The sequence below is a fragment of the Aedes aegypti genome, chromosome 2 (assembly GCF_002204515.2).
Source record: "Aedes aegypti strain LVP_AGWG chromosome 2, AaegL5.0 Primary Assembly, whole genome shotgun sequence".
In the NCBI taxonomy this organism is placed as follows: Eukaryota; Metazoa; Arthropoda; class Insecta; order Diptera; family Culicidae; genus Aedes; species Aedes aegypti.
Genome location: NC_035108.1, coordinates 164,412,580 through 164,424,767, shown reverse-complemented (window position 1 = coordinate 164,424,767; position 12,188 = coordinate 164,412,580). Strand labels below are relative to the sequence as shown.

General features: G+C 34.8%; 1 protein-coding gene across 2 annotated transcripts in view; it reads left to right on the top strand.

The window, feature by feature from the left end:
* The first annotated feature begins 12,021 nt into the window (after window positions 1-12,021).
* LOC5572535 overlaps window positions 12,022-12,188 on the top strand; it is a 214,087-nt gene continuing 213,920 nt past the window's right edge. Inside the window, exon 1 of one of the 2 annotated variants that reach the window (XM_021842996.1) lies at window positions 12,022-12,118. The gene's annotated coding sequence lies outside the window, so the exon portion shown is untranslated. The remainder of the gene's footprint in view (window positions 12,119-12,188) is intronic. The other variant, XM_021842998.1, reaches the window with a different exon arrangement.

The window sequence follows — 12,188 nt, the reverse complement described above, 5'->3', positions numbered from 1 at the left end:
AATGTTAGACTTTTGAAAACTACACAAGGTTTTGTTTATAATTGCACAATGACAATACAATTGATTGATAACAGAAAGAAATTTATGACATTTTTTGGAAATTATTTAGGTTTGCGGTATCATACTATGAAGCAACGCTATTCTACAGGTGTTAGGGTTCGATACTCGCTTGATCCAGGAACTTTTCGTCAAGAATGTTTCCATCATTTCATTAGGCAGTGAACTTTTAATTACATTGAATTCAATAATTATGACAGCACTTAGGCAGTAGGGGATATATTCGAAAATCTTACTTTTTCCTACAAGAGTAGGAGAAGGCTTGGCTGGAATCCATCATTTTCCAGTGATATTCTTGCTGGAAATTTGATCGGCACCGATAGTGATCTATCGATTGTATATCTAGCCCTTAACTTGTTTGATTTGTGCTCTTGAAGATTTGAGAAAATGGTTCTTTTCATATTGTTTTTGAGAAAAATATTTCAAACAAGTTTTTCTCACAAGCAAAATGTTTATCATGAAAAGATCCTACTGTAATACTGACCGGAAATCTAACCAAAACGCCTTCAGCATGGTTTTGCTTTATAGCCGCGGACAACAAAGTCTGAAAAAGGAAGGTAGAGCCAGGATTTGCATCGATCTAGAAGATAGGCTCGAGTAATGGAGCGATGCTCATATAAAGTTCATACTCGAGAAGCACAATGTTGCTAATAATTGATACGAATTGAATGTTCACTACACTGCCGTGAATCGCAAGTCAGTCCCATCTGTAAAAAGTAGGCATTGAGAAAATGGTCTGTGAATGAAGTTTCCAAACTCGTTTTCCATACGAATATTCAAAAAAAATCCAGGAGATTGGAACATACTCAAATTTTACTGAAACTTTCACAATTTGCTTTTCACTACGATATTTTTCCGAGAAAAATATAAAAATGATCAAAACGCGGTTCATTTTTGTGTTACACGGTGCGGAAATCTGTAGTGGGACTGATATGCGATTACTTTTCATTATGGGACAATTTGACTTGCTGTTTTTTCCTAATTTTTCCAAACAAATTGTATTATCTCATAAGTGCAGCTGAAAGAGTATTGGAAGATATGTTGGAAACTGAACCCAACTCAATTTTGATGAAAATGCAGATGGGACTGACTTGCGATTCACGGCAGTACAGCTTCTGTAAGTTAAATTCTCGTCTCACATTAGCTTGATTAGAAAGAATTGAATGTCTCAACTTTTGTAGTTAATTTTCTAAATCAACACTTAAAAATAAAACAATAAAATGTGTATGACATAAAAGAAGTTTGATAAAACATAAATAAGTAGAAGAGTGCTTAGAATATTTTTGATAAAAATATTTCCAAACATTTTACCTTAATAATAATAAAATCTAATAAGTATGACAACAATCATTAAGCTATAATTTATTTAACGCCTTTCAGCAACAATTACACATACAGAACAAAACCGCGCAGTTCACCGACTTCCCAACCGATCCAGACAAGCAATCTGTCTCGACAAGTACATACCTTCGATTTCCTGGTAAAGGCTTCTAGGGGACTGTTGATGTCATGCTAATGTCGGCTGACTTCACAATGTTCCGTTCGGACAGTCTCGTCGCCCATCACTGTGTGTCGTACCGAACGTATTTGCCTTGCGGCTTTGTATCGCGTTCGTACCGACATTCGTTCTACGTGTTTATTCTCGCTGTTTTTCATGTTTGTTATTCTATGCTTCGTCTGTTCTCGGTTTATGATGGGCCGAATGCCGCCTCCGAAGCCGCCAACGCTCATTGTGCATCAATGTTGATATCATCATCATCATCATTATCATTATCATCGTCATCACAGCATCGTGGTCTTCACTGTTATGTGTTGGTGAATGCATTTTCGGTTTATCACGGTGTCACATACTAAAAGCTAAGCTATAGTTACCATTCAAAAGATACTTTCATAGTTGTGTGCAAAGACGGGCGCCATATTGGATTAACCTTAAGTTTGACGGTGTGCTCGTAGAATGGATATGTTTGTGAGAAATAGAGGAGTCTCGTGAACAAGTGTATGTTGAGATGTATCTACAGGTGATCTAAGCTACTCGCTCTAAGATAACGTATCAAAACAAAGTAACTGATATCTGAATTAATGTGATGATGATTGTTCATCCCACAAGTTATATTCTACGGTAGTAAGTCTTGTAAATCGATTTTCCAGTCTCGGCCCATGGTTACGCTAATTTTAATATTGTTTTAAGTAACATACGATATTGTCTGTCAAGGTACAGTATGGCATAAAGTAATTCCAAATGTGCGATAAAATTCAGAAAATTCTCCCGAAGAAAATGATTGACCATTGTCACACACCAGATGTTCTGGATAACCAAATCGAGCAAATATTTCACATAGTTAAGTGATCGTGTTCATTGCTGTCATTTGATGACACAATAACAGTTTAAGACTGTGATAACCAAAAGATGTATTCCTTTTACAACTTCGGTAAAATCAGTAGCAACATTCTTCCATGGCCTGTTAGGAATTTCTATTGTGGAAAAATGGTCTTTGACTGGAGCTGAGACTAGTATACATTCCATGCAATTATGTACTCCCATTTGATCTATTCGGGTCCACCATATGGTTCCCAATCTTCTCTTCATGGATGATAATCATAGGTTGTGTGCCAGTTGCAATATTTGATTCTGTGGACATCTTGGTATCACAATTCTTTGACCCTTCATTACTAAGTCACCATCTCTAGTTAGGCGATCAGCTATATTCTTATATCGGTGTGAGGTGTTAGGCCGTCGTATTGGATGGAAAGGTAACCATTTGATTATCTCTTGCAGTTCTATGTCTGTTTTTGTGGCAGAAACTATTGGATCAACAGAAATTGATACAGAACAAGAACTATCAGCAACCACCCTGATGATTCTTTCCGATTCTTCGTCAAAAGAATTTCCCTCATCTGGTGCAGGTTGGCATAATCTAAATCAGTGATTCCCAAAGTGGGCGAATTTGTAAAACAGAATTAGGGGGGCGAAAACCCAAAAAGGGGGCGAAAAAGCTAACATGGTAGCAGTTGAAATAGTTACTCATAACCGTTGGAGGACTTACATATGCTCATACTAATGCATCTGAAGGATAGTAAATTCTAAACTTAACTATTTCCAGAATAATTTTACCTTTGATCGTTATATCTCCAAGCATGGTCATTTTAAAATAATGATAGACAACACTTGACGATTGTCAAACACTAAATGTTATGCATTATTTGACGATTGTCAAACACTAAATGTTTGTACAATGCATTCAGATTTTGTAATATTATGTGAGTTTAAAAAATGGCCGGTATTTCAGATTTTCTTAAGGTCGGAATGATAAGTCACAGATAACATTTAAAAAACATATCAAATTTTAGACGTACAAAACATGTACATTTGAATTTTCAAAAATTATTGTTAATGCTCAATATTTTATACGGGAAATTATGTTTTCACTTTGTGCTGTTGTTTGGTTGAAATAAGGAAGCTAATATTTTTATTGGCATCCGGATTTTTATGGAAAAATATCTAGAATACCCATTTTGATGTTTGGGTTGCATTTTTTTACGAAGACTTCACCCAGAGGCATTTCGGTTGCACTCATTCTTATCAGTACTGGTTCAAATTCATTTTAAAAGACAAGTTTTGAAAAAATTGGTAGACATCCATTCATTATTTATAATTTCTAAAATTATTGTACATAGTAATTTTAGAAATAGCAGAACATATTACATATATTCATACGCATGAACTTGTGACGTAATTGGGGAGCGAGAACTTCCAAAACCAAAATTGCAAACAAAATCGATGCAGTTCACCTCCATATTCATGTGAAAAGAAGTGTTCGCCCCTCAACTACGTCACAAGTTGGCGCCCTTGCATACATTGCGTTTAAATAGTTGAAAGTGGGCCGAGCTCGTATCGAAAATTGATTGAGTTGGCCTTTGAGGCTCAAGGATCCATCATAAATCATAAGCAATAATCAAAAATGTAAAACCAATGTTTTCGTCCAAATATAAAGAAATTCTTATGAAAATCTTTCACTGCCTTACAAATAACAAGTAACAATGCAATGATAGGTTGTCATGAACATTGCTTCAATTTTGAGCCAAAAAAACTGGTTCTAAAAATTTTCTAAAACGATTATGGTTCTTTTCCTTTTCACAGAAGCAAGATATTGTCTAAACTGCTATTAAAAAATAAGTCCAGTAAATGATTGCTAATAATTATCGGCACTTATATTTAAGGAAAAATTTCAAATGTTCACGATAGATATTGTTATATGATTCTATGGATATGCGAATCTTGGACATTTTTTGCGTATACATTTGTATCAAACGCACATATGTTTGATATTTTTTACATATTTTGATAATTTGATCAAATATCGGTACGATTTTTATCCCTCTAATACCCAAATTTTTATTTTCGATTTAAGTATTATTTTTCGTTATCTAAAATCGTTCTAAACACGTTTTGGGCATTTATTTATTTTTATTCGCAAATTTTTAAATTTTGGCTTTTGATTTTTATAATTTTTATTGTTGAACATCCCTAGCTTTTTTCATTTTTTCTTGAAGCTTTTTTTTAGTTGTTGATTTTTGGCAATAATAAAAATTTAAATTGTTACGGTATTTTTAAAAATATTAAATTTTTAATTTTTTTTCGGAGCGTATTTTATTTTCCGTGTAACTAACGCAAAAACAGATTTGAAATGATTTTAATATCACCAGGCTCTTCGTTTGTGATAGGTTAATCGTAGAAAAATATAAAAGGTACGATTTTTTATATTACACGTTAAATGAAGCCCAGGCATTTGTAGGTTATATAAGAATGCAATTTTTCAAACAATTTTTAAAAATACAAAAAAGTTTCAAAAGTCATAAAAACTTTTCTTATATGCGTGTTATGAGTCAAGGTATAAGCCAAAAATAAAATTATTTTGATTTGCGAGCTACGAAAAAATACACAAAATTCCAAAGTGTACCCCGTCTAAAGGCGGGGTTGGGTATTAGAGGTTTATAATATTTGATTTGTATAGCGGTTAACTAGAAAAATGAATCAGGGAGGCGATTCCAAGTAAATAATGACTTTAAGGGGGCGAAAGTTAAAAAAGTATGGGAAGTACTGATCTAGAAAGTGGATTGGCTTTATTGCTTTTACCTGGTCGATACATGACTATGTAAACATAAGTCATTAACCGTAGTTTCCATCATTCTATTTATGTTGCATACTTGCCAGATTCCATAACTATCGGTTCCTTGCTTAAAGTATTATCATCAGTCTATAAAGGGCTTATTGAAATAAGAGTATCAAGGGATGAACTCTTCGTTTCAAAAATCACATCCACTCTTCTTTTGAGCATGGTTTATACGTTTCTTTTCACGGAGATATCAATGAAGGGGTCTCGCCATCTGTATTCCGGGTTCTAAAAAAATCACAGTGCATGGTCTCAGAATTGATCCATTGCTCCGGGTATCACAAAACAAAATGCTTTTTACCTATATTCGCAAAACAAAGTGCTTTTTTATTATAGGAACGTTCACTCTCTGATTTTTCCTATGCGTAATTTTGAAGCAACGATGCCAATGCCTTTAAACTTTGACAATAGCGGCACCGTTATTTCCTAATATTCTAGGAGAGCGAAAGAAATAATTTCACCGTAAAATGATTTATTGATGGCGCAGATAAAGTGAAACTCGGGAAAAGTAAAATACATCTTTAAAAAATATGTTTCTAGAAATTAATGCTTTTATTGTTAAATTGATCATTTGTCATTGGTGTAAATGCATTTATATTAAAAAAAACTATAATCCGCAGGTTTTGTTGATAAAATTTGATTGCTCTTGCATTCACGGTATTACTAACATTCTTATTAAATTTTACATAGCTCGTAAACAATTTCATCGTTTTTTTTTTCTCGAAGAATTTATGTTTGAAAATAACAATTCAGAGAAACTATAAACTCTACATACTACAGCCCTAATCATCTTTGCTAGTATTCTCCACGAATCTCTTAGCGGACTTTGGGGTAAGTGTGTCAGTCCTGCTTTTTATAAAAAACGACAAAATATATTTTAATTCCGAGTTTAACAATATGTTCCCTTATTTTCCAAAATACAATGATGAAATTTCTTCTCTATTCTTCACCTTTCATTTAAACACCAAATTTCAATGAATTTTTATAAAATTCCGTTGTTTTCAAATAGCATGGTAAATTATTAACAGACTTTTCTAACGTACTGTACATCGTGAAACTATTCAAATCTGTAAGATGTTATGGCATTTGAACGTAAAAGGTATCTTGTTTTACAAACGAAATCAAGTTTGGTTGAAATTCACACATATTGAGGCAAGTGTGTCACCTATTTGGTGAACAAAAAATGTTGGAGTAAAATTAGTAAAAATGTACCGTTAAGTCACCATTCACCGTGCGGCCTCCATTCACCGTGCACATATACAAATTCCTACATAATATTCATACAATTTTCACAAATTATTTTGTCAGCAAAATAAGATAAAACAGATGAAATAAAGTAGTTTGTGTCACAAAGCATTTTGAAACAACTGGTTTATGTAGTTAAAATCATGTGAATTCTGTTCGATAACGAGATTTTTCAACACTCATAGTAGAAACGCCAAAAACTCACATTTTTCATTTTAACGTTAGAGTATGAAATTTTTTAAATTTTCAACAAGTTTTCACTGTGGATACTATAAGTAGGATGTATTTCATCGTATGAGCAATGAGATTTTAAGCACATTAGAAATTTTTATTATGTCTCAGTCGAAACCCAAATGCACGGTGAATGGACCCTTTGCAATATATATGGTTCCTATTACCGTGCATTAGTATAATAGGCATGAAATTATTCGGTAATATTAGATTTATTGTTATGTCGTGATTAATCTATTTCATATTTAGTTTTTGAGTGAATATGGAATGGTTTGGACAATACAGTCAAACCTCCTAGAACGATTTTAATGAAAAAATAATTATTTAGCCAATTTTTAAACTTTTTATGGTTCTTATTGTTAATGAAAATTTGAATACTCTTAAAAACGAGTGCACACACTACTAGAAACATAGTTGCTCTATCAACAACGTTTCTTCAAGATACGAAATAAAATCATGACGAAAACTATACGCACGGTGAATGGTGCACTAGTGTGCACGGTAAATGGTGACATAGAACGGTACGAGGCGACCTAAACATGACATTTTCAAACATAATTTTCGAGTTATTTTTTTTATTATGCATCACTAGGTTTAGATTTTTCCCTAAATTATGATATAATTGCACGCTATGTAGTGGTATTCTAGTACGCTTCAAATTATTTGAAAAAGTTATATAATTTTTTCAAGTGAAAATTTTTCTTAAATGCACGTTGAATGGTAGCTTGACGGTATATATCATCAACAAAATCAAAATAATAAACCAATATGAGGCACCAGCAGGCGTTTCTGAACTGTAGTAGGGGAAAAGCTGACAATCTAGTTCTGCAGAGGAGGACCTTGAACATCTTTTTTCCAAATGTCAGAGAGTAGCGGAATTCGAGGCAAGTGTGCCACCTTAAGCAAATTGTTTTCTAACTGTGTTCAAAGCTTATCAAACTCAAATCTCATGATGTTAGTTTATCATCTTTTCATTAACTTCAAGAAATATTAGCTTGTGATTTTTTTTCCAAATATTCATTAAAAACGTGTGTTTCGTCCAGGATGCGACGGCCCTACAGACTAAAAATACATTCATTCGCTTGCACCTTATATAGGTGTAAGCAGTACGGTAATGATACAATGCGATAAAGGAAGCAGTGCGCAGCGGATGACTTCATTATGCCTACCGTTGCTCTTGGCTGTTTGCTGCTATAGTGCTATGCGATCAAAGGCGAACAATAGTGAATGGACTACTTGCGCTGCTTTCGAGTGATTGAAGCAGCCTACGATGACGCTGACTGCGATGCGAGAGCGAACAACGTGTTTTCAGCATGTTAGGTAATGTTTTACTTATCAACATCAAGCATTTACCGTTGGCCCAGTGTAATATTATTTACATCCTCCAAGCCTTCCTTAACCTTTCGGCTACGAAGCAAAGTCATGCTGTAGGTGCCTGGATTCGATTCCCGGTCGGTCCAGGATCTTTTCGTAATATAAATTTCCTTAACTTCCCTGTGCATGAAGTATCATCGTACTTGCCAAACGATATATGAATGCAAAAATGGCAACTTTGGCAAAGAAAGCTCTCAGTTAATAACTGTGGAAGTGCTCATAGGAACACAAAGCTGAGAAGCAGGCTCTGTTCCAGTGAGGACGTAATACCAGGAAGAAGAAGATCCTCCGTAATCCATGATGATACATGTATCGCATAGAATGGTGACAAAAATAACCATTTTAGTTATTCGAATTGACTAGTAGAGATTTCCGCATGTAATGAACCTTGTCATAAAGCATCCCCTTATGACGGTACACATAAAAATATATTATAAATGATCCATTAGCCTCGGCATTGTAAGATATATAAATGTAAAATTAGCTCAAAAATTAATATTTTTTTAATGCTATTATCTTTTTTAATGGCACAATGCTAATGAAAAGATGCTAAACTAACATCATGAGACTAAGGGCCTTATTTTATAAGTTGAGTCGATCAAAATGGCTCGACTGGAGTCTTCTTCTTCTTTCTGGCATCACGTCCCCACTGGGACAAAGCCTGCTTCTCAGCTTAGTGTTCTTATGAGCACTTCCACAGTTATTAACTGAGAGCTTTCTTTGCCGATTGACCATTTTTGCTAGTGTATATCGTGTGGCAGGTACGAAGATACTCTATGCCCTGGGAAGTCGAGAAAATTTCCTTTACGAAAAGTCCCTCGACCAGCGGGATTCGAACCCACGACCCTCAGCATGGTCATGTTGAATAGCTGCAAGTTTACCGCTACGGCTATCTGGGCCCCTCGTCTGCATAACCACGATGTAAGCATGTAAAACTGATAAGGCAAGTGTACCATTAGTGGTGCACCTAAGGGAAAACTGCTAAAACACGGTGTTAAGATCATGAAATATATGATTTTAACGTATCATTCGATAGATCTCAAATCCTTCTATCATTCAAATGTATAAAAATCACGATTCATTTGAAATTTCCCTGCAAAAATCCATGCACTAATAATAGGAACACTGTTCCTTTAGTGGAGGTATATTTTAAGGATGGTTCCTTTAGTGGCGCAAACCATTGATTTCTTATGGGACCCTCCACTATGGGTACTGATGCACCACTATAGGTGCAAAGGAGCAAAAAAATTAAGCAAAACAATTGTTTTAAATAGTTTCACGGTTAAATTTCATGAATATTATTCGATTACTTGTATCATTTTCGCATCGTACATAATACAAAAATATCACATAATCATTTATTGGCGCGAAACATGCCAAAACACACTACCTCCACTATTGGAGCTACCTCCACTAAAGGAGCGTTTGCCCTAGCACTAGCAAAGATTGATTTCACATATCTAACCAAGATGCACCTGACCCAGATAGCTTTAACGGTAAACATGCAGCTATTCAGCAAGACCAAGCTGAGGGTCGTGGATTCAAATTCCATCGGTCTTTTCGCAAAAAAAAAAAATCTTGGGCAGTGAGCTTTTTCGTTCCTTCCACGCGAATATACAAATGCAAAAATGGTCAATCGACAAAAAAGCTCTAAATTAATATTTATAATTAAATCATTTCTATTTCTTGATTTTGCATGACATGTTATTCGAATACTGTATTATATTTCATATACAAATAAAGCTTCAATATAACAACATATAGTGAATGCTGCTCAAAGAGATATATTTGATGTTACTTGGGATGTTTATTGTATACGAAAATCGCATCGTTTGGTGATGAGTTACGCGTATGTCCAGAATTGCTTTTAAGTTCGCATACTCTCGTTCGTCGGTTCAAAGACTAATATAATGACATTTAAGACATAATGAGAGAAAACATTAAAACATTAATTCATGATTTCTTTGGATTCAGTGTGTTTTTATTCCACAGTATCATACATTTGTACATGGCCTCGTTGTTTGACATACTGGTCTAACATACATGGAGTCTGGAAATTCAACCAATCACAAAATAAACCTTCTTTGGTCTATGAATAAATGAACTGACAAAAATAATAAACCATGTGAAATGGGTCATTGAGGTTTCCAAAAAATTCATCCTAGGTTACGTAGGAATTCTTTGAAACAAACGTATGGAAAATACATGTAAAAACTATGTTTCGAAAACCAGAACTTATGATATTTAATAAACTACGATTGATGTGTTCAAAAATGGAGTTCAAAGGTAATTACACAATTAAATCGGCTCCGTAATGCTCAATATCACTTGTGCCTATATAAAAACAGATAATTATGGTAAGTTTAATTAAATTTCTTGAGAGTGTTTCGGAACATTTTTTTTTGTTTTTGCGCGCTATGTTGGGTTGTGTTTGATCAGTTGGTTCTACTGTAAACTTCTGTGGGGCAAGTGACGGAATCAGGCTCAATCATGTCCGGTTTGCGTTGTACGAGTGCAAAGTGATGTTTGTGTTAAGTCGAGGATGGATTATCAAATATCTTTGATAACACTTTTTATCGTGGTTAGATTACCTTTATGTAAATTTCAAACAAATCATGTATGGTCCGTCACTACATGTGTCGGTATTAGAGTGTCCGTATTCCCGGCCATTTTACTTGCCCGAGGACTCAAGACAAAAATTAATGCTTGTTCTGGGAAATCCCGCGATACCAAGTGATTGCAGATTTTAAAAACCAGTATTTTGTCAAAATGGAAATAAAATTGCAACAGTACAGAAGCGAAAGAGATTGGCCAAGATTTAAAGTTAATTACAATATATTGTGTTTCATGCATCACTTTTTTGTTCTGATGAAGTAACGTAACAAAAATTAATCCTACCTTGACTAATTAAGGGTTTTATGAGGATCTTTTTGAAATCTTTACAATATATGAAAGTATGATAAACATGTAAGTCATAACAGTAAACAATCTGTTCCAGAGATTCGACAAGTCATCAAAACTTTGAAGAACAAAAGAAACATTTTTGGATCGTAGGAGGTATTGTAGTGGATTATACTCAAAGTTAATTGCTGATATTTGTTGTCAGAAGTTTTTAAGTGTACAAAAAGAAATATTATTAATTTTTTGATAACTTAGTTTATTCGTAAAAATTGGCCAATTTATTCTCTTCCTTTCATGATGCTTTCTTATTTTATCGAATACAGCTTGAGTTTTAGAAAAATATCTTTGTTTTGCATTAAAATTTTGTGGTTTTCATCAACTCTTTAGTTGATTTCAGGATTTAGAGAATCCCGAATTTCCCAGGATGATAGAGCTTAAATTCCAGAAAAGGGATTATACTGATTTTCTTAAATACCAGTATAATTTCTGTTTTTATATTTGCAATATACACATATTTTCCTTTTTTCGCCATTACTAAAAACTTCTTTGGAATAGTTCGACATTATGAATAACTTTCTTGGAGGTACGACTGTTATGAAAGCCATAATTTCAAACATTATGAATAACTTTTGTCAAATTTGTGTCTGTTTTTGAAACTGTAGCATCCCTATGTATCGCCCAAACAGCAATGCTCACGAGCACCATCCAACGTTGCACTTCACATGCAAGTCAGAGGAAAACATCAACACATTTTCATTCGTCATCATCACCACCGGTAGAATCACAAACATATTGAAACAGACTTGCATACTCAGCCCACGATACTTGCGGAAAGGCCAGACACGCACACACTCCCCCCATACAAACCCGTTCGATTAGCTTCACTCCCAACCCAACAACCCGTCCATCGGACCGCAAACCAGCCATACTGCATCGCTGCTCCGTTGTTCGCATGCAGCAGCACAAAAACCGAAACGAGCGATTCAAGGTATTCCTGTCTACGGACGAGTTGAAGTCACCAGCCACCACCGCCGCAGCAAAGCAAAGCACACACCTAAGAGCGGCGAGCTCCATCAGTATGTTTCGCGCTTCGGCCTGACTCGCGTGTGTATCTCGCTGTGCTAGAAGAGGTGGTTAACGTAAGTTTCCTTCGCTCGTTCGCGGTCGAATGTCGTTCGTTTGACCGACCACCCATCAATCCTCTTCACC